This window comes from Pungitius pungitius, chromosome 8, assembly GCF_949316345.1.
Source record: "Pungitius pungitius chromosome 8, fPunPun2.1, whole genome shotgun sequence".
In the NCBI taxonomy this organism is placed as follows: domain Eukaryota; kingdom Metazoa; phylum Chordata; class Actinopteri; order Perciformes; family Gasterosteidae; genus Pungitius; species Pungitius pungitius.
The window spans coordinates 9,801,808-9,823,911 of NC_084907.1; the positions used below are offsets into that span (position 1 = coordinate 9,801,808).

The 22,104-nt window shown below is 46.8% G+C and overlaps 2 protein-coding genes across 3 annotated transcripts in view; both read left to right on the plus strand.

Annotated features, from left to right (window-relative positions):
* Positions 1 to 22,104, plus strand: part of LOC119229561 (acidic mammalian chitinase-like) — a 90,009-nt gene that overhangs the window by 13,198 nt on the left and 54,707 nt on the right. Inside the window, exon 1 of one of the 2 annotated variants that reach the window (XM_062563827.1) lies at positions 6,162 to 6,165. The exons of the other annotated variant lie outside the window; for it this stretch is intronic. The gene's annotated coding sequence lies outside the window, so the exon portion shown is untranslated. Of the gene's footprint in view, positions 1 to 6,161; positions 6,166 to 22,104 lie in introns of those variants that run through there. 2 annotated transcript variants of the gene reach the window in all.
* Positions 16,170 to 22,104, plus strand: part of cntn2 (contactin 2) — a 34,739-nt gene continuing 28,804 nt past the window's right edge. The window contains exon 1 of the mRNA XM_037490049.2: positions 16,170 to 16,574. The gene's annotated coding sequence lies outside the window, so the exon portion shown is untranslated. The remainder of the gene's footprint in view (positions 16,575 to 22,104) is intronic.

Below are 22,104 nucleotides of genomic sequence, written 5' to 3' on the forward strand. Positions count from 1 at the left end.
TCGGGGGGTGCCGGGCGGTGCGGCTCCGGCTTCGTCGTGGCGGGGGGCGCCGAGCTGTGCGGCTGCGGCGTCGTCGAGGCGGGGGGCGCCGAGCTGTGCGGCTGCGGCGTCGTCGAGGCGGGGGGCGCCGAGCTGTGCAGCTCCGGCGTCGTGGCGGGGGGCGCCGAGCTGTGCGGCTGCGGCGTCGTGGCGGGAGGCGCCGAGCTGTGCGGCTGCGGCGCTGTCGTGGCGGGGGGCGCCGAGCTGTGCGGCTGCGGCGTCGTCGTGGCGGGGGGCTCCGGCCCAACCCCTGACCCCACCCCCCCTTCAAGGACCGACTTCCAGGCGGTCCCAAGAGGGTGGGAGGGAGGGGTCATGGTCAGGCGCCGCGGGGCCGGGACCGGGGGCGTGGTTCTCGGGGCAGGAACGGGCGCTGACGGGGTTCTCGGGGCAGGAACGGGCGCTGACGGGGTTCTCGGGGCAGGAACGGGCGCTGACGGGGTTCTCGGGGCCGGAACGGGCGCTGACGGGCGTCTCGGGGCCGGAACGGGCGCTGACGGGCGTCTCGGGGCAGGAACGGGCGCTGACGGGCGTCTCGGCGCAGGAACGGGCGCTGACGGGCGTCTCGGGGCCGGAACGGGCGCTGACGGGCGTCTCGGGGCCGGAACGGGCGCTGACGGGCGTCTCGGGGCCGGAACGGGCGCTGACGGGCGTCTGGGGGCCGGAACGGGCGAAGACGGGCGTCGGGGGGCCCCCTCGGGCTGGGACGGACGTCTTGGGGACCGCTCAGGCTGGAACGGGCGTCTTGGGACCCGCTCAGGCTGGAACGGGCGTCTTGGGGCCCGCTCAGGCTGGAACGGGCGTCTGGGGGCCGAGTCGGGAGCCGGGACTGCGGGGGTTCGTCGGCTCCTTCTCCTCGGATTGAGGAGGTCCCGGAGCCTGAAGCATTCCTCCTGGTAGCTCCTGGGGCCAACAACGACATTAGTTTTCCATTGAAAAAATGGGCTTCTTAAGTCGAGGTAGTCGGGCCCCAGGTCGCTCCAGGAGTCCGCTGGCATGCCGGTGTTGGTGTTTCGCCGGGCAGCCTGCTGCATGCTCCGTGGTCCCCCAAACGCAAGGCGAGTTCCCAAATATTTTTCATTTGGGTAAAACCCTGCTGAGTCCTTTCTTGGTCCCGTCATTCTGTCAGAATCGGTGCTGGTGCAGGCGGAAGCAGGACTCAAATGCAGGGTCTTCCACGAGAAGTGCTCTTTATTTCAAAAACTAATCGAGGACGTGCTCCAACGACGACTGACGTAATACAATGACGCGACAGGGGACAACAGGCACACGGGGCTTAAATACACGAGGGAGGTGCAGGTGATTGGACACAGGTGGAAACACTCAGGCAATCACGGGACAAGGCAGGAAGTGAAGTTAACCCAGGACCACAAGAAACATGAAACTTCAAACTAAGACAGGAAGGGAGACCAAACCGTGACAACTCCTGTAAAAACATGGTTTAGCTAAAAAAAAAATGTTTGATACATTATTGAAATTACCAATGTAAACGCATGGGGAAGGAACAACAGTCTGCTGGGTGAATGTTGGATATTTTCAGGAGAACGGTTATTTCTTATTGCAGGTATTACGAAACCCTCTACAAATATTAAACTATACAAATATTACAAAAATGAAGAATTCATCTTTTTTTCTCTATTTTTTGGGCTAAAGGAGGAGCATTCCAGTTGGGGTGACGCCCCATTGCCCTTTTTTGTCCAGCTGCCAATGCAAATGACAAGGGAAATTTTTTTTGTGACTGCAGTACTTTGAATGTCTCTGCAGCAGCACCCCTTTCGTAGATAAATTCACAATATCTATAATACAAATCAATGGCTTTTAGCACAAAAACAATTCCAAGAAAAGATGGCAGAGACCTACGTCATTGGCCGGTTTATTCGTTTGTAAGTGAAAGAGGGAACCCTTGTTGGTCCACTCTCCCTGGGGGGGTATCCTTCAAAGGGGTCAAGAGGCTAACAGGATTAGCTGCTAGTTAGGAACTGTCATTCTGCAAATGAGTGGAAGGATTCAGACGTACCTGAAGGCAGACAGGTAATTGATTGTGGCCCGATTGGTTTGCCTTCTAAACACCTAATGAAGATGGTTTACATTGACTCCTTAAATTTAATGGGGCCTTCATGATGACTTCAGAACTACAAGGACAAACATGCTTTGCCTCACTTCAGGGGCTGCAGTGTTGAAAGTCTTATAGTTCAAAATGAAATGCTCTATTGGACCAGTAAAGGCAATAGAAATATTTAAAAATTGCTTTTTTTTAATGCAATACAACCTTCTCAAGACAAAAATGTAGGCTTTATTCTCTAGAGGACAAACAGAATTTGTATTGACATTTTTTTAACGACATTCTTTTCACTTTGATGCAAACAAGTCTAAATCTTTTCATTTCTCCCAGACAAATGTCCTCAGAGCCTTTGGCCGTGGTGTCCAGGGTCTTCATTCATAAGACACAGCATATTGTCACCACTGGCCCTGAAGGAAGACCAACCAAGATGTTTTTGATGAGTTTGGTTTTGTTTCCTTTTACTTTGAATGAATTGTGTTTTACTGTGCACCACGGCTACAACATTTGATCTACTTGCTGAAACTATGGGCGGCGGAGAGGGAGGGCTGCGCCCCTTACACTTGCTATCTTTCTGATACTGCGCGTCTCTGTATCTCTCTCTCCCTCTATTTTGTTTTTGGGGTGTTAAGATGTCCCTTTATCATCAAAGGGCGGCTCTGACAAATACAGTTTGGGAACCACTGTTTTAACGTCCAAGGTTTGCAGAATCCAATATCAATCAAATTTTTCAAAGTGGACCGAAGGGTCTACATGTGGGATTTCAAACTGGTTCAACCGGTCTGAGTATCACTATTACACAACGTGTCACCATGACGTAATCTACTAAACCAGCCTAAACATGGGGAACACCCGAAGCCAATAGAGAGTTTACATTTCCGATCCTCACCCAGACACACTGCATCCATCCTGTGTGTGACACCAGAAGATGTGGCCACTGTGGCGGGCCGTGGCTTCCCCCCCTCATTCTCTCCCTCCAGGGTGTAGTTGGTGTGTCCACCACTTGTTAGTTTTTCATCTGCGTTATGATTGACAGGGTATTAATCAGCGTAAGGTTACACTGTGGACCATCTGCACATGTGATTCCGTACCAGAAATCAATAGGCACTCTACTAAAAGGACACAATGTATCGTCTGTCTTACAGCGGTACATCACTACAAAAATGAACTCTTCTTGAGGCACAGTGATACTTATTGATGCTTATTAATGTTATGTCTTAAAGTCCATGGGGAGAAATTGGATTCCTTAAATCACAAACTCAAAGGAATACATTTGGCATCCATCGACCTATATATGGAAACCTTTTCACAGCCAAGCCATGGCTGTTGTTACGTCAGTGTTCTTGCAGGAGACAGGTTTTCATTAAGATGCTCCTTTTAAGTGTATCCGCTGCTGTATTTAATTTAAATGGCCATAGACTGAATCAAACCACCTACGACCACCCCGAGTTACAGCAGCTCTCTTCAGTCATTCCATATCTGATCAAATTAGTTTGGCATGGACCAGAATTCATGCAACTTTCTGAGACTCCAAGTGAACATTTGAGACATTTCAGGATTCATTTGAAAACTAGAAGTGCAAACAGTGTGTGGCATAACGGAGCCTTGGCATCATCCCAAGATGGCATTGCTGTGCCCCCCAATACTATTGGGAAATGCTGTCTAATTTACTCAACCACACCATCATATCACCACAAGTGAAGTGGTGAAAGGTGGTAGTAGAAATGCATAAGTGAGAGGAGCGTTCAATGCCAAATAGGTTGGTCACATACAAGTTTGGTGCTTACAATAGACATTGTGAGTTGAACTGGAGTATAAATACAAAACATAAAAGTTAGTATAAAATATTAAAAAGAGACTATGAGAAAATTTAGTAGGAGACAAACTAAGGAATGATGCTAAAATAAAGTGTTTCTGTTTTTAGGATTGAGATGCTATTGGTTCAAAGGAGATGATCAAACAAGACGTGTACTTGCAACAGACACATTCAATAGAAAGCACCTGAAGAGGGAGGTGGGGCCGAGTTAGTTTGTGTTTCAACAAGGACTAAGATGTTGTTGTCACACTGTAGATGTGTCAAAGGAGATGAGATTTGACAGTTTTTTTCCAAACGCCAACTCCACTCAAGGTAATTATCAAGTGATGCCAAAAAACTACTTTGGAGAATGAAAAGTCTGAAACTAGGATCTAAAGTGTATTACTTAGTTATTGTTATGTTGATTCTGAATCTGTAGAATATATCTGTGCTGTCAGGGATGGAGATGAGAAGCTGTGGCTCAAAAAACATTTGCCAAGTGAAAAGGGAAAAAAAAATCTAGGGCCAGCGCTGGATGAATGCTTCAAACCCTAAACTAACTTACTATATCACTCCCATCTGTTAAACGGGTCCCTCATTTGCTCCCTCTGTAATGCTTTCTGTATTTTTCCAGGTTTAAAAAATCTCTTTCTAAAAACATCTTTTGTCAGATGTATATATCTACACACATATATATATATATATATATATATGAATATAAATACAAATATTAACATGAATATATAAATAAATATAAATATGATTATGAATTAATACATACACATACACACACATATATATCATATGAATATGAATAAAAATGTGAATTTGAATATGAATATAATATTGTGTACCTTCTGTTAAGTCCTCATATCACTGTCGAATATAATATAAATATAATTACGAATATGAATATAAACACAAATATGAATATGAATTCATATATACACACACATATATTTACACACACTTACATTTATATCATATGAATATAAATATAGATATTAATATACATTTTAAAATAGATATAAATATGAATATTATGTACATATCTATATATATAGATATAGATATATCTATATATATAGATATGTATATGTACACACAATAGAGGAAGCAAAAGAGTCCTTTGTCATGCCTAATAGGAAGTCTATACAGGGGAACAGCAGTTCCTGTGACACACAAGAATCATGCACCAACAGAAAAATGGCACAACACACTAATCACTAAACACTTTGTCCGTGGCTCCATTCTTATGCAGAAAAACTTGTCATAAAGAAATGAACATGTCTCAGTGAGAAAGAATGCAACTCAGACAAAGATATAGTTTTGAAGTCTTGCTAGGAACAAACAAATGATAAAACTGTCTGTGCTGAGGCACCGGTATCTTCTCCCAGAGGCTGAAGAGACTGTGTGAGGTAGCACGCTATCATGGTCCCTTTACGGGTGAGGCAGGTGTTGTATACGTTCTGCAGGGAGGGGAGGGAGGGCGCGTTGATCCTTCCAGCTGTGTTCACTATGCGCTGCAGGGCTTTCAATCAGTGCAGCTTCTGTCCCACACAGTAATGCAGTTTGTCAGGATGCTCTTAATTGTTCCTTGGTAAAAAGCGCACATGATGGGCGGGAGCACATTTTTTTGTCGCCTTTAGTTTCCTGAGAAAGTGGAGGCGCTAGAAGGTCATTGGAGATCAATTCCTCCTCCACACCACTCGAAGTGGATATTTAATCCAGCGGGTAGCTCCACATCTATCAGTTTGAAGGTTGGAGGATGATCCAGTTTTACCAAACCAGGCACACACGATACGGACTGTGGAGGATGTTTATAGTAAAAATTGCACATCTTCTACGTTGTCCATTCTGTACACATGACATCCTTTGCATTGTGTCCATCTTGGGAGAGGGATCCTCCTCTGCCGTTCTCCCTAAGGTTTCCTCCTTTTTTTCTCCCCATTGAAGGGTTTCAGGACAGAGGATGTTGCATGTGTACCTTCTGTTAAGTCCTCATATCACTGTCATGTCCTAATTATTGTTCTTTTCTGAAATAAAATTTGTACAGATAGGTTTGCATTTACATATGTGAAGGGGTGCTTATCCTACCAGGGCTCCTTTAAAGTCTGCCAGCCATGGGGCTTGACAAGGAGCACTATGTGCAGCCATAACACTTCTGCGAAAGCAGCACTGGTCTCCTTTTTTTAGGCTTCTTCAAGTGCGTTCAAGGAGTTTGGACAAAGAGATTTAGTTCAGGGGTTGAGATGGAATAGTGGCGTATTTGGTCAGTGTGAATTCACCAACTATCCTGAACCATTCTGAATATGTCACAGCTCTGTTTTATGCTTTTATATATACTTAACTGATTCTACTTTTCCAAAAGTGAAGCAGACATTTTAGGCATTCTGTTATCGAGTGCCCTATAAAATACTTACCAATTACCAAATAAATACTTTGTATTTTTTTTTAAATATATGTAGGCTTTGCTAATGTCATAGGAGGAAGTAAATACATTTAATGTGTTTGTTTGGAGACACTTTTTATCCTTGTGATGGGATCATGTGATTGAGTGCTGCATACTTCTGAGGCTGTGTCCTCTGCAAAGGTTTGAATACCTCCCGGTTTGTGCACTCACCGTGCATATAAAGAAAAGGATAAATACTCCCCAATCACCTTGGAATTGGATGGTGTCGGTACAGCAGGTTATTTTCCCCCCACAGCTAAATGCGGTAATGCAGTTTTACTCCTTGGAAAGCTTTGCGTTTGTCACGGTTACTGATACCGGAGTACGGGAGAACCCAAATGCACGACTCGTACACGATGGACAAGACAGGAGGGTTTTAATCAAGGTTCAGGCAGGGTCAAAACCGGGAGATCCGTCAGGAGGCAAACAAGTCCAGAGGGGCAGGCAGGTAATCCGTAGACGAGGACAGGCAGGGTCAGAATCAGGAGGGCACACAGACAGGCAGACAAATCCAAAACGGGGCAGGCAGGTAAATCGGGGTCGAGGAACAGACGAGGTCGGAATCGAGAAAAACAGGATGGCTTCGGGAAACGCTGGAAAACTTGGTAGAACACACAAGACAATCTGGCAGTGAGCAACAGAATGTGACTGGCTTAAATAGTGAGTGACTGACGAGGGAAGGCACCACAGGTGAGGGTGAGGAGAACCAGGTGCAGGAAATCAGGTGACGAGGTGGGAGGATCTGAAATGACAGGAGAGTTAGTGAACATGCAGTGGAGATGAATAGACTATGATGTGAACACCCAGTGAAGATGAAAAATAAACTATGATGTGGACGTATGTGTGACAGAACTCCCCCCTCTAGGGACGGCTCTCGACGTCCCCCTGGGCTGGTCCGGGTGTGCTCTGTGGAAGTCCCTGATCAGGGAAGGGTCTAGTATGTGGCGTGACGGGACCCACAAGCGCTCCTCTGGGCCGTATCCCTCCCAATCCACCAGATACTGCAGCCCCCTACCCCGTCGACGAGACTTGAGTAGGCGCCGGACCGTGTAAGTTGGGCCCCCGTCAATGAGCTGGGGGGGCGGAGGGGGTCTGGAGGAGGGTTGAAGTGGACTCTCCAGGACAGGTTTTAGCCTGGAGACATGAAAGGTGGGGTGGACCTTCATGGCCCGCGGCAACTGGAGTCTGACTGCTGCAGGGTTGACGACCCTGGAGACTGGAAAGGGACCCACAAATCGAGCCGCCAACTTCTTGGACTCCACTCTGAGTGGAAGGTCCCGGGCGGACAACCAGACACGTTGTCCCGGGACGTAGCAGGGTGCCGGGGTGCGACGTCTATTAGCCGACCGTTGATACCGGTCCGAGGTACGCAGGAGCGTGGAGCGGGCTTGCTTCCAGGTGCGCCGACACCGCTGAATGAACGCCTGGACAGAAGGGACGCTTGCCTCCAGTTCCTGCTCCGGAAACAGCGGAGGTTGGTATCCTCTTGAACATTGGAAAGGTGAGAGCCCGGTAGCCGAACTGGGGAGTGTGTTGTGGGCATACTCGACCCATAGGAGTTGCTGGGACCAAGAGCGGGGGTTGCGGGAAGAGATGCAGCGTAGAGAAGTCTCCATCTCCTGGTTCATCCGCTCTGCCTGACCGTTGGACTGTGGGTGAAATCCAGACGATAAGCTGACTGTGGCCCCCAGTAGCCTGCAAAACTCAGACCAAAAATGAGAAGTGAATTGTGGCCCCCGATCGGAGACCACATCGACGGGCAGACCATGCAGGCGGAACACCTTCTGTAATAGCAATTCTGCTGTCTCTTTAGCAGAAGGCAGCTTAGGTAGAGGGATGAGTTGAGCAGACTTGGAGAAGCGATCAATTACCGTTAGAATAACTGTGTTACCGTCAGATGGGGGTAGGCCGGTTACAAAATCCAAGGCAATGTGGGACCAGGGACGATGAGGGATGGGCAGGGGGTGAAGAAGGCCGGATGGAGCCTTGTGAGAGGGCTTATGCTGAGCGCAGATAATGCAGGCACTGACGAATTCTCTAGCGTCCTTCTCCATGGTGGGCCACCAAAACCGTTGTTTCAGCAGAGCTAGCGTGCGGATCACTCCCGGGTGACAAGCCAGGCGGGAAGAGTGACCCCACTGCAGGACCTTTGAGCGCAGATTCGCTGGGACAAACAGAAGGTTATCGGGGCAGGCACTCGGTGCCGGTTGCGCTGTATGAGACTGTTTTACTTCCTCTTCCACCTCCCAGGCCACTGCCCCAACAACACATTCAGGGGGGAGAATGTTCTCCGGACTCTGAACGCAGCTCCTGGACTGGTACTGACGGGACAGGGCATCAGGTTTGGCATTCTTCGTGCCCGGCCGGTAAGTTAGAGTAAACTCGAAACGGTTAAAAAATAGAGCCCACCTTGCCTGTCTGGAGTTCAACCGCTTGGCAGAGCGAATGTACTCTAAGTTTTTGTGGTCAGTCCATACCATAAACGGCTGGTCAGCTCCCTCCAGCCAGTGTCTCCACTCCTCCAGTGCAAGCTTTACCGCCAATAACTCCCGATCCCCGATGTCATAGTTCCTCTCCGTGGCAGACAGTTTCCGGGAGAAGAAGGCGCATGGATGAACCTTCTGATCTGTAGACGACCGCTGCGAGAGAACTGCTCCTACACCGGTGTCCGACGCATCCACCTCCACCACAAACTGGCGAGCAGGGTCTGGGAAAACAAGGATAGGGGCAGAGGTAAAACGTGTTTTCAATTCCCCGAATGCCCTGGCCGCTACCGAGGTCCACTGAAAGGGCACTTGTGGGGAGGTTAGAGCGGTGAGAGGAGCAGCCACAGCACTGTATTTCCGAATGAACCGCCGATAGAAATTGGCGAAGCCCAAAAAACGCTGCAGTTCTTTGCGGGTGGAGGGTTGGGGCCAGTCTGCCACCGCCCTGGTCTTCGCAGGGTCCATCTGAATATTGCCGGCTTTGATGACGAAGCCCAGAAAAGATACTTCCGAGGTGTGGAAACTGCATTTCTCTGCCTTAACGAAGAGGTGATTCTCAAGGAGTCTCTTGAGGACTTGCCGTACATGATTCACATGCTCCTGTGTAGACTTGGAAAAAATCAAAATATCGTCCAGATAGACAAAAACACAGACATTGAGCAGATCGCAGAGAACGTCGTTTACCAGCCCCTGGAAAACAGCTGGGGCATTAGTGAGGCCAAATGGCATGACCAAATATTCATAATGTCCACTGGGAGTGTTGAAGGCCGTCTTCCACTCATCCCCCTCTCTGATCCTGACCAAATGATACGCGTTGCGTAGATCCAGTTTGGAAAATACAGTTGCCCCTTGTAGCAACTCAAAAGCAGATGAGATGAGTGGAAGTGGATACCTGTTTTTGATGGTGATGTTATTGAGTCCCCGGTAATCAATACAAGGTCGCAGGGATCCGTCCTTCTTGCTCACAAAAAAGAACCCCGCGCCGGCCGGGGATGACGACGGTCTAATGAGACCGGCAGCCAAGGAGTCGCTGATGTACTTCTCCATAGTCCTAGTCTCAGGGGCCGACAGAGAGAATAGTCGCCCCCTTGGGGGCGAGGTGCCCGGAAGGAGGTCTATAGCACAATCGTACGGGCGGTGAGGCGGTAGTGAGGTGGCCCGAGCCTTGTTGAACACCTCCTTTACATCGTGGTAATCCTCGGGTACGCCCGTGAGATCTGGGGACTCAGGAGACACGGAGCGGCTAATGGCAGACGCCGGCTTTAAACAAACCGCGTGACAGTGAGGACTCCACCCAAATATAGTCCCAGTAATGTGCGGATTATGCCTCCTAAGCCATGGAAACCCCAAAATGACTGGTTGTTGAGGTGCATGAAGTACATGAAAGGTGAGTGCTTCACTGTGGTTACCTGACATCTCCAAGCGCAGCGGGGTGGTTTGATGAGTCACCCTGCAGAGTAGCCGACCGTCCAACGCCGTGGCCCGGATGGGTCTTTCCAAAGCGATTTGCTCAATCCCCATCTTGAAGGCCAGGTCTTGGTCGAGGAGATTGGCGTCTGCACCCGAGTCAATCAGAACCGGAACAGTGTAGCTCTTATCCTGGAAAAACAACTGGGCATGGATTCGGGGTCGAGAGGGCATTTCTAATCTAACTTCCCGGCTCACCAGCGCCCTCTGGTTGACTGGTGAGCCCTGTCTTTTACTGGACAAGCGTTCACATAATGACCGCTTTGACCGCAGTACATGCATTGGTTGGCCTGCAGGCGGCGGTGCCTTTCAGCCGGAGCGAGTCGAGCCCGTCCCAGCTGCATTGCCTCTGGCCCCGCGATAGACTCAGAAGGTCCACCCTCGGTTGGTGCCCGTCGCGGTTCCGGCCACTGGCGCGGCGGTGATCCTGAAGCTGCGCAAGCGACCCTCTCTCTTCTCCGCTCCCGCAGACGGCCGTCGATCCGAATGGCGAGGGCGACCAGCTCGTCTAAACCAGCAGGGAGATCCCGAGCTGCCAATTCGTCCTTTACGCGGCTGGATAATCCGTGGTAGAAGGCATCGCGAAGCGAGGCTTGGTTCCAGTCACTCTCCGCTGCCATGGTGTGAAAGTCAATGGAATAGTCAGAAACGGATCGTATTCCCTGCTGCAGACCAAACAGTCCCCGGGCCGCCTCTCGTCCGGGAGTGGCATGGTCAAAAACCCTCTGCATCGCCTCGGAAAACGACGCGACGGAGGAACAGATAGAAGTCTGTTTAGCCCATTCGGCCGTTCCCCAATCCCTTGCTCTCCCTGTGAGCAAGGAAACAATGTACGCTACCCGGGACCTCTCGGTGGGAAACGCGGACGGCTGGAGCTCGAAGGCGAGCGAACACTGTACCAGGAACGGTCGACAGGAACCGGGAGCGCCGGAACAACGCTCGGGTGGAGGAAGACGTGCGTCGGACATTGGAGCGGAGGTGGGTGCTTGGGCAGCAGCGGGGGTGACGTCCGGAGTACGCGTCACCACGGCGAGGTTCCGCAGGTGGTCGCGGAGGGACTCCATGCTGCTCTCATGGCGGGCCGACATAGACTGCATGCCCTCAGCCATGAAGTGGAGCTGCTGCTCATGGCGCTGCAACATGTTGCTTGGATTCGGGGTTTCGGGCTCGGTACGTTCTTGGTCGGCTGGGTTCATGTTTGGCCAGATTGTACTGTCACGGTTACTGATACCGGAGTACGGGAGAACCCAAATGCACGACTCGTACACGATGGACAAGACAGGAGGGTTTTAATCAAGGTTCAGGCAGGGTCAAAACCGGGAGATCCGTCAGGAGGCAAACAAGTCCAGAGGGGCAGGCAGGTAATCCGTAGACGAGGACAGGCAGGGTCAGAATCAGGAGGGCACACAGACAGGCAGACAAATCCAAAACGGGGCAGGCAGGTAAATCGGGGTCGAGGAACAGACGAGGTCGGAATCGAGAAAAACAGGATGGCTTCGGGAAACGCTGGAAAACTTGGTAGAACACACAAGACAATCTGGCAGTGAGCAACAGAATGTGACTGGCTTAAATAGTGAGTGACTGACGAGGGAAGGCACCACAGGTGAGGGTGAGGAGAACCAGGTGCAGGAAATCAGGTGACGAGGTGGGAGGATCTGAAATGACAGGAGAGTTAGTGAACATGCAGTGGAGATGAATAGACTATGATGTGAACACCCAGTGAAGATGAAAAATAAACTATGATGTGGACGTATGTGTGACAGCGTTAATGGCTGCAAAAAGATTTTTTAATGGTGCCAGGATATTGAACCACTTTTACAAACCCTCAAAGACTCCCATTCCAAAAATAAAATGATTACTTATAACTTTGACCTTTTTGGACCACATTTAAGATCATATTATATTTGACTCTAGCAGACTTTATGGATCAGGAATAGTTTTATTAATAGACATTTTAAAAGTTGTACATTTAACTTTTTAATTGTTCAATTTTCTAACCAAGGTCATTGGGATGAGACAATAAAAAGTTGGCATAGTACATTCTTGCAAACGTCTTCTCTCAGCTCTCTTCTATCTACGACCTTGTGTACACAGCGTGTGTGAAGCCACTGACCCTGTTCTCCTCCGTGCTCATCGCGCTGGCAGAAACGTCTTCAATAGGAGACACCGATGTCCCACCACCAACCCTCTTTGGCTTGGTCTACGGCTGACCAGGGTGAGGACTGATCACCCACCGGGGAGGACAGCGCTGGCCGTGGGCTAAAAGAGCCTCTCAGGTTTCTTGGCAAGCTTTTAGCCGTCATTAACCGTGGCTGGTATTGATCTTGCAGCTCCGAGCAACAGATGGACGCAGCCTCGAGGGGATTCCAGAGTCGGGCCTGCCTGTCATTCACCACCCAGGATGACATATACTGTAAAACATGAGCGAGGTCGGACTGGGCTGATCAATACAATGTGCGAATGATGGGGATGAGTCTGAATAGATGGCTGGAAACATTATGTAAAAAGATTGTTTGGGCAAAACAGTGACTTTACCATGCCATAGAAAAAGGATACATGTTATGATGATTGTTAAGTAATGCCAGCTTTCGAATTAGGGGTCCAGCTCCAGGTCCTCTGTCAATGCTGGCTAACTGGTACGGCTTAGGGAATTATTCACCATCAAACCTCTTAATGAATCAAAGTTAAAAGGATCGATAATCCATGCGGTTTAATCCAAATGTAATTTATGCTCACTACTATCCCCATGCATCTGAGCCAAAACCATTTTAGATTCATGCCAGTAGCTCCCCTATGCAAGAACGGAACTTTATACAGTTTACATATATTTCAATTCTCTAAATATTTGCATTGTTTTTTGTGCAGAGAAAAAACAAAGGTTTCTTCAAGAATTAAAGGTACGAGAGTAACTGTGTCATTTTGTGTGTGAAATATTCCCTTAATTGATGGTGATGGTGGCGCATGGAGTAGTGCAGTGCGCTGTGGGCCGCAAGGTTGGTGGTTCAAATCCCGGCTGCCCCATGTGCCATGTCGAAGTGTCCCTGAGCAAGACGCCTAACCCCTAATTGCTCCCCAGGCAAAAATGTAATGCATGGGTTATAATGCAATGTAAGTCGCTTTGGATAAAAGCGTCAGCTAAAAAACATGTAATGTAATTGTAAAATTGGTACTGTATACATAGTGTACCCAATTGATCTACCGGTCGGTATTACTGTAATGCAGGTAAAAATAAAAATCTCTTGAAGCACAACTTTCTTCACATAAATGAATCACGGACAAGGGTACAGCTTAATGATTATATGTAATATTATACCTTCTGGAAGGTGGACATTAAATACAAAATTCAATATGTCCCTTCAAGAATTGCGTAGTTTACTCAACCATGGAATGCAGAACATTCCTGAGCATTACTTCACTATAGGGCCAACAGACTTGTGATCAAAGCACAGGCCATGCAGATCCAGAAGCCTTCAACTGACTCACATCCACAAGCCGCATCATCAATCCATTGGTTAACGAGACGCAAATTGTAAAGCACCATGAATAAAAATGTTTGACATCTCAATGAATTCCAACTTATCTGCGGTCAAAGGCACATGAGACGCCTTCAGCAGCAGAGCAGTCTCTCTCACTACACTTCACTATAGACACACAAGTTCTATATTCAAGTTTGGAAAAACATCCACAGATAATAAACCTGCACAAAGCATTATTATTCCATGTTGTATTCCAAAAGATCTCCATAAACCTTAGGCATTTTCCCCTTAAAGCATCACAGTCTTATGGTGCAGTAAATGTGATCCAGTAGGGTTATACTGTTGGATGAAGCTATAGAATGAAGCACACTTCACCTGCATCTCTGTCTCCTGTCACACAATGATTCAGTGGAGAGTGTCTGGAGAAACTTTTTCCAAGATATTACTTATGTTCTCTTTTTTTTATTTAATTAAATTCTATAAATAAATGCTACAAATGCTTAGAATTCTCAATGTCTTTACAAAACAAGATCAAAATGATATTAGCTTTAAAGAGGAGTAAAATGGAGAAAAAGCAGAGTGAAAAGTTAAGGTGAGTTTTTTTCTACAGCACATTTTGGCAAAAAGGCAATTTGAAAGACCTAAATAAAGTGCAGAAGAGGAAAATCATAAAAGGGCATTTAAGTACAGCTTCAGTCATTTATATTCCAAGAGAAAATAAAATTGTGAAATAGAGGAAAAATGCAATAAATGCAATCAAAGCAGCAAGTGAAAAAGAAAAGTCTTTAATTTAAAAGAAGTTAGAGTTGCAGCGGTTTGTTTTAAATATACAGTAACACTATACTGTCCATATGATAAGTGATATATAGACATAGTGTGATAAAGTGTCACTTCAGGGGACCGAAAGTTGACTTTTCCTAGACCATCTCAAACAACTGGAGTCATGTGACCCACTATCTGGTGAGAGGGGAGCAGCAGGTCCTGGATCAGCTGTTGCCATCAGGTACAAAGATTATTTAGTAAGACCTGTAGGTGAGTTTAGATTCCATAGTTCATCCAAATCTCGCTGGGATTATTCTTTCATGCTTGATATATTGTTCCTCGTGTGAATGTTGGATTTCATGTCGAAGTCCGTATTTGAACCGATGTTGTCATTATTAACGTGCCTATCAAAGCTTTAGGCAGGCACATTGCAGTTGCTTCCAATATTAGATCCGCTCGTCCTTTTTTTGTAGGGTATGTACTTTTTGCTTTAGAAGGCCAATAATTACATGTGCTTGTAATTGTTAATAAATAATTTGTGGAGATGGTTCTCTTTTGAAATTGGCTTGACGTTGGCAGTTCAGAGGGCCTGTTTTAAACGCCTGTTGGTCGGACATCAAGGCAGAAAGAGGATTTCAGAAGTTGCATTCTGTTTCTGACCATTATTTAACAGGCCAAATATAGTGTGAATTATCACAGTGTGCAGTGCCTGCTGAGTTCTAATGACCCTGAAGCTGAAGCTGAAATATGAAATCACAGAGTTGGATGCTTATCAGTAATACATTACTCCACAGATTCCACTATCATGCTGTCACTCCCACAGAAAGGATTTCCCAGCTTTCAGACTTTGACTTTAATGTCCCCAAGTTCATTGTTGATGCGTCATGTCTCTTTCTTCATCTTGCAACATGAAGGAGGCATCAACTGTCAAAACGTTGTCAAACGTGTGTTTTTCTCCATTATCACCTTTACAGTTTTTCTCGATTGTTTACACACATTTTCTTAAAGCATGCCTCATACTCTCAGAACTCTACACACAAATCAAAAAACACACAAACAATGGGCAAATCCCCTCAATACTCCTGCAAAATGAAACTTTACATTCAAAACAATGTAATTTCTTCTCAAAAGTGTATTTTGTTAAAAGTATCAGTTTAAAACAGTCTTTATCAGTCGGTAAGAGGATACTAACGGCCCTAAAAGCTGTTAGACCGCCATCGTCATTGTAAACACTGGTTAAAATATAATGTTTACTGTAATATTTTATTAGTAAAGTGACGCATAATAAAATGCAAAGTAAATCAGAGCCCGAGGTCTGTGTGATGCCACCCCATCTCATCACAGGGTTTAATGAAGGGGCCTGTGTGCCCGCGCTGGTCCCCAGGGAGCAGGGGCCCCTCTGCAGCCGAGGAGCCCACAACAAAAGGACACGCGAACAGACGCCGTCCAACGGCGAACATGCTGCATCAAGCTGGCCGTAGGAAGCAAGAAAAAGACCGGAAGTCACTCAGTTTGACCTTCAAAATCTAAGTAATACATTCCTAGTGGAAGTATACAGTATTAGTATTACCAGGATCAAAACCCGGCCCCAAATTACCGGGTAGGGCTTACGGGATTATTTTACAATAACCATAATTGGCAAACATAGACATAGTGGGTAATTAATATTATATGTATTATTTTATTTAGCTAGTGGTAGAAGGGCAGATTCCCTTATCCCCAAAATACATTTACTTTGTCACTGGAAAACCGGAAGTACCGTTGCTGTACTTTTGCATGCTTGACACTGCTAAAAGCAGACCAGAAGGTGGTCGAAAGAAAGCAAGGATGTGGAGAAGAGAAAGGCATTAAAGAGAGAGAGAGAGAGAGAGAGAGAGAGAGAGAGCGAGACAAAGCTGAGTGAAACGCGTCCGGGTCGCTTCTGTCTTCTGAAACCCGGTTCCAGCGACGCCTTCAGCGTCACGCGGCCCCCTGCGCACCACCCGCGGCTCCGCATCCGCAGCTGCTCCGGGGAGGAAACCATCCGCATCATCGCCAGGTAAACAAACCCCGCACCTGCCACCGAACACTTTCATATTTCACCTCGCCTTGCATCGTTTTGTTGTGGCCGTCTATCGGCAGCGGATGAGCGGAGGGGAGGACGCGGGATGCTGGACGTTTTGTCCCCCGTAGTTTCGGTGTGAGCGGCTCGCCCGCTTATTAGTGCCTTTTTTTGACGCAATAGCACAAGTGTCGTCCGGGTTGACGTTACACGCCGTTACGCCAAGCTTCGTTTGCAATGTAACCCACTGCACAAGTCGGACATGCATTGGACGTGGACTCCCCCTCATAGCGTCGTTCAGGAGTCTGGTCCTCACAAGTCCTCTCAGGACCTGCATCTCCATCCTGCGGGAAGAGGGTGCATCCGTTGCCCTAAAGGAATCGTTTCCACGCGGGGTTCAATCATGCGGTTCCACGGCCGAGCGGACTACCTTATTTTAAACAGTTCACACGTCCACGAAACAGCCGTAGTCTCGTGTTGACCATCCGTGGGCATGCCGGGAGCGTGTCAGGCTACTGGGTTTCAGCAGAAGCATCACGATCACGATCCGTTGCAGGCGGACGCGTGCACGGAGTTTGACTCCGGTTGTGCCTTTTGGAGGAGGCGCAGCGGGATGGAGCCAAGGCTCTGCGGTTCCACTATTCTGTGAAAATTCAAAGTTGGAAACTTGATACATGAAAATTAATGGTATAATTGGGGGTAATTTAACGGTATTTACCTTTGAACGAAATGTTGTTCTGCCATATCATAAGCAGACATACATGCAAAAATTTCTAATACAACTTTCAAAATTACATTTTGGACTAGATGTAAAACAAATTAAGCTTCAAGCCTCTGGTTTTAGTGTTTTTTTCCCCTGAATCCTTTCAAAGACAACATCAGATTGAGATAAACAAAATGTCTTCTTCCTTTGCAAAGAAACACTGCACGTGCTGCTTTCCACATGTATAAGTATAGTTTTGAATTACGTTTTTATTGCTCAGCCGTTTATTTGCAGTAATTTCTTTTGCTCATGGTACGTCGGCCAAGTCGCTCTTTCCAATGGACCCAAGAGCCGCGAATATTCAAGGTCAGTGTTTGCCCGAGGTTTACATGAATATGTTTGACCAGGGACGGGCCTGCCCATAGGGAGTGGTGGGGGGGTGTAAGGGGAACACCATTTTTCTCTCAGCCCGCTGGCGGGAGCGTGCTCAGGTGTGCATGGACACCCCCTCCGTCCACAGAGATCAGTGGATAATTGTAAATATTTTCCCATTCAATGCTCATTGTAATGAATTAAAGCACGTATCCTCCTGCTCGTGACATGGCGGTAGTCCTCACTTTGATGGGGGAAGGGGTTTCCCTGTATTGCATTCAGATAGGCAGCAGGTGTTGAGAAGAACAGCGTGTAGTCTGGTGTCGGACATCTTCATCTGTGAAGAACTGGCATGAAGAGATGCCTCACACTCAGCTAATTTTACAGTGACTGGAATCAGATGGTAAGTGCAGTTGCGTAGGTCCTTTGACTCAGTCACAATCAGGTTATATATCCAAATCTCCCACATTTCATTGGGCCAAATGGTGCTCACAATAGTAACACACGTAGACTTAAATTCAATGTGACGGATCCTACTTAATGATAACCAATATGAATTTTGTTTTGCGACCAACACAGTTTTATTTTCGCAGATATAATGGGGCAAGTGGACAGAAATAAGTGCAGAAACTCCCCCAAGTTTATTGAAAAAGCAATTTCGCCTTTTTACACCATTATTATTATTATTCTGTGGATGATTAAAAGGCCAAAAGACAAGACTGTTAAAATAAAAACATGTTTAAAATTCACAGGTTGGAACTTTTCATTCTTATGGGTCTTATGTCTCATCCAAAATGTAGCATAAAAACGTTGGAGTCGTGGTGTATTATTCATTCTAATCCATGAATTATAAATTGGCCGAAGAACGTGAGGGATACAACGTGTATAGTGGATAAAAGAAAAGATTCCCAATACACCAAAAAGTAACAACATTTTTGTATGATGCAGGAAACCTCATGGGCTTATTTCTCACTAAAATTAGGAAAGTTAATATGAGCCCCATTTGTTCATGGTCCAGACTCAATCATATGCTTTGACTTCATTCAGTCAAAGAAGATCCCTGTCCGTCTGCCCAGCGGGAGGGGTGAGACCAGAGGGGTCAGTCAACTTCATCTCATGACTGATGACCCTCCGAAGCGTCCAATAGATGTGGAGATATGGAGCTGGTTAGAGGGAGAATGCTTTGTTGTGCTCTGAGACCCTCACAGCTGACCTGGGGCCACATCTGCAAAGGAAGTGGCCGCTGCTCACTTTTAAAATCCCTTCATATTCAAATTTGAATTTGTCATTTGTGCTTTGAGATGGCATTCATAAGTTCATACCTAAAATACAAGGTAAGCTCGTGGCTGGGTATGTCTGTGCCTGTTGTGTTGTCCTGTTCCACTCTGAGGCAGTTTTTTGGCCTCTAACTCGGACAATGGCAAACCATAACAAAAGGGGTGATTACTCTGGAATTAATACCAATGGTTTTCTATGTTACTAGTGAAGAAATTAATCAATATAACACACAAACAAGTTTCATGTTGATAGAGTCAGCATTACTACTCTAGAGGAGGCTTTTGTGAAGGCCCAGAAAGTCACTGGAAAATGGGTTTATTTCTTTTAGCATGCACGGTCAGTGGGGGTCAAATGAGTCTTTCCGTAGTTGTTCATGGTCTAGGTACCAGCGTCATCTTTTTTGTATATAGCCAATCCAAGGGGGTAAATGCACAAGCATGGATAAAACTCTCTTTTGCTTTTTTGTTCAATCTCGTGGTTCTGTGTTCTAGTATAACTATAGAAGCCCTGCCCTAAAACAACCAGCACAAACGAGAGCGGCATGCCTGTCTGATTCTGACTTCATCCTTCGGTGTGCCAGATGAACTGGGACAGACAGACCAGGCTGCACGGCTGGTTCCCCGCAGGGACTCCGGCGGTGCTGATGCCTGACTTCAGCAGTCACGGTGTCTGGGTCGGGCTCTCTGGGGAGCGTTGGTGCCTCCAGATGGGAAGAGCGGGTGGGGCCACTTACCTGTTTTAATGTAGGCTTGATGGGCAGGGGGAGAGGGGGGGGGATCGGAGATAAGCAGGATAATTACTGGCACAATCAGCAGGGGTAGAGAAAAAAATCCATTTGGAGTTAATAGCCCTTGAATCTTAATAATGGACAATATCAGTGGAATTCCAACAGCCCTGATAATGTCAGTCAGGGCTGGACTGGTAATCGGGCATACCGGGCAAATGCCCGGTGGGCCGACGCACTTGGGGGCCGGTCAATAGGCGTATACAATTTTTTATTTTTTTTGCTTTCGACCGGCCCATAAAGCAGGGACAGCGGCCCATTGGTTCATTTTCCATACTGACACTGGGCTGGCCCAATCGTCTCTTAGCAGGCTCCACCCCTCCCTCTCCGTGTGTCAGTTAGACGCATTCAGTGGCTCAGAGCCAGAAAGAAATGTTTGGATTAGGATGGAGAAACAAAAACTTAAGAGCAAGGGGGGTGCGGAGAAATTGCGGGCCAAAAAAAAAAAATCTAGAGGTTGATGCCTCAACATGTTTAAAAAATAACCGACATGTTTAGTGCTGTAGCTTCAGTTTCCAAAACTACTACAGTACCTGACGACATTTTGCAGAAACATAGGGTTGCCAACCCTCCCAACCCCAAATCAGGGACACTTTCGCGGGCTGGCGGGGGGTGCTAGCGGTCGGCGGCCGGGCTGGCACAATCTATTTTTTCTTTGCAGCGCCAGCCTCACTGCTCATTTCAACAGATAGGACAGCTCTCACCCGGCACCCGCACGCACACTGGTCTGATGCGTCACAACTTCACAACAACCAGGAGTTTTTCGCGCGCATTGACTTAGCAGGCTGTGATTGGAAATCGGGACTGGAGCTGTCAATCAAAATTGCCCATAATTCGGGATGTGAACGTAGCACATGGAGGAGGAGAGGTGACTAGCCATAGCGATAGCGCTGCTTGCGGCTCGCAGGCAGCAGAGGAGAAGGTGCAGCAGGTGTCAGTGTGACAGTGAAGTCAAGGAGGGACAGAGTGAGCAGGAGAGTGTCATTGAAACGGTGAGCAAGCAGGTAGCTACATGAACAGGGAGGGAGTGTTAATCAGGGCGGGTGCATGAGGATAGTGTGTGTGGGCCTGGCTGGGCCACAACGAAGGTGATGACGATTTAACGGTCAACTCATTTCATGAATATTATAATAAGGCAACAAACATAATCGTTGTCGGTTGTTGCTATTATAAAGTCTGAGTGTCCGGTTGTCATTTGTCAAATTGTCACTTAAAAGTGACTGCAATGGCCACTCAGCTACAGTCAAATAACACAGCATAAGCTATTTGGCACTGTTTTTGTAGCTAGCAGAGTTGAGAGTTCACTTATTCAATTGCAACTTGGGATATTCTAATGTTTCCTTTTAAAACTCATAACGGCCCCTTCTTCTCTAGAAAAAAACTTAAATGATGCCATTTGATTATTTTAATTATTACTCGCCCACAATGAGTTACACGTTAGGAGAGGTAGCTAACGTATGTTATTTGGGGGTTTCAAAAATTTTGAAAGCTGTATATTCAACTAACTAGATATTTTTTAATGTTTCTCTGAATTTCCAATATCATCAATATGCAATATTACGGCAAGTGAATACTCTAAATTTGATATACTATCAGGACGTTTGTGTGAGTAATTGTTTGTATAGGTTTTTTATGGGAAGTATCTCAACAAATAGAGGTAAATGTTGTTTGGTGTCATAATCAGACAGTTGATGGACCCCATTGACTTCCATAGTATTTTTTTTCCTACTATGGAAGTCAATGGGGTCCATCAACTGTCTGATTACCGACATTCTTTCAAATATCTTTCTTTGTGCTTAGCAGAATAAAAACATCATACAGGTTTTAAACAACTTGATGGTGAGTAAATGATGACACTGTTTTTATTTTTGGGTGAACTATCCCTTTAAAACAAAGTAACCTATACTTGCAATTGTAAACTGGTCCATGGCACTTACAGTAGTTCTCAGCTTTGTATGGGTTTTTGGGAACGGAACAGTAGATATGCATATCTACTGGGACCGCAAGGATAGTGTACTGGTTGGTGGTTGTGTCCGACCGATTGTGGTGGGCCGGTCGGAGCAAAAATGCCAGGGCCTTTTTTTTGTCCCAGTCCAGCCCTGATGTCAGTGAATACTCCTCATGAGGTTTGGGGCAGAAATACACTATGAGTTTAAAGATTCACTTTTGCTGTCTGCTCATCCCAATGCGGTGCACGAATACCGCTTTCCAGTTGCCGATTTGAAGGACACATTTAGTCTTTAAACTAGTCCTTTGCAGCCCATCATGCATCGCGGGCCAATGACGATTTTATTTTATTCAGGATTGAGGCACAGGTGAGCCGACACGGGGGGAAGCGGAAGTTCACTTTTAAATTTAAGTATTAGAAATAACTTATATCTACAATGAAA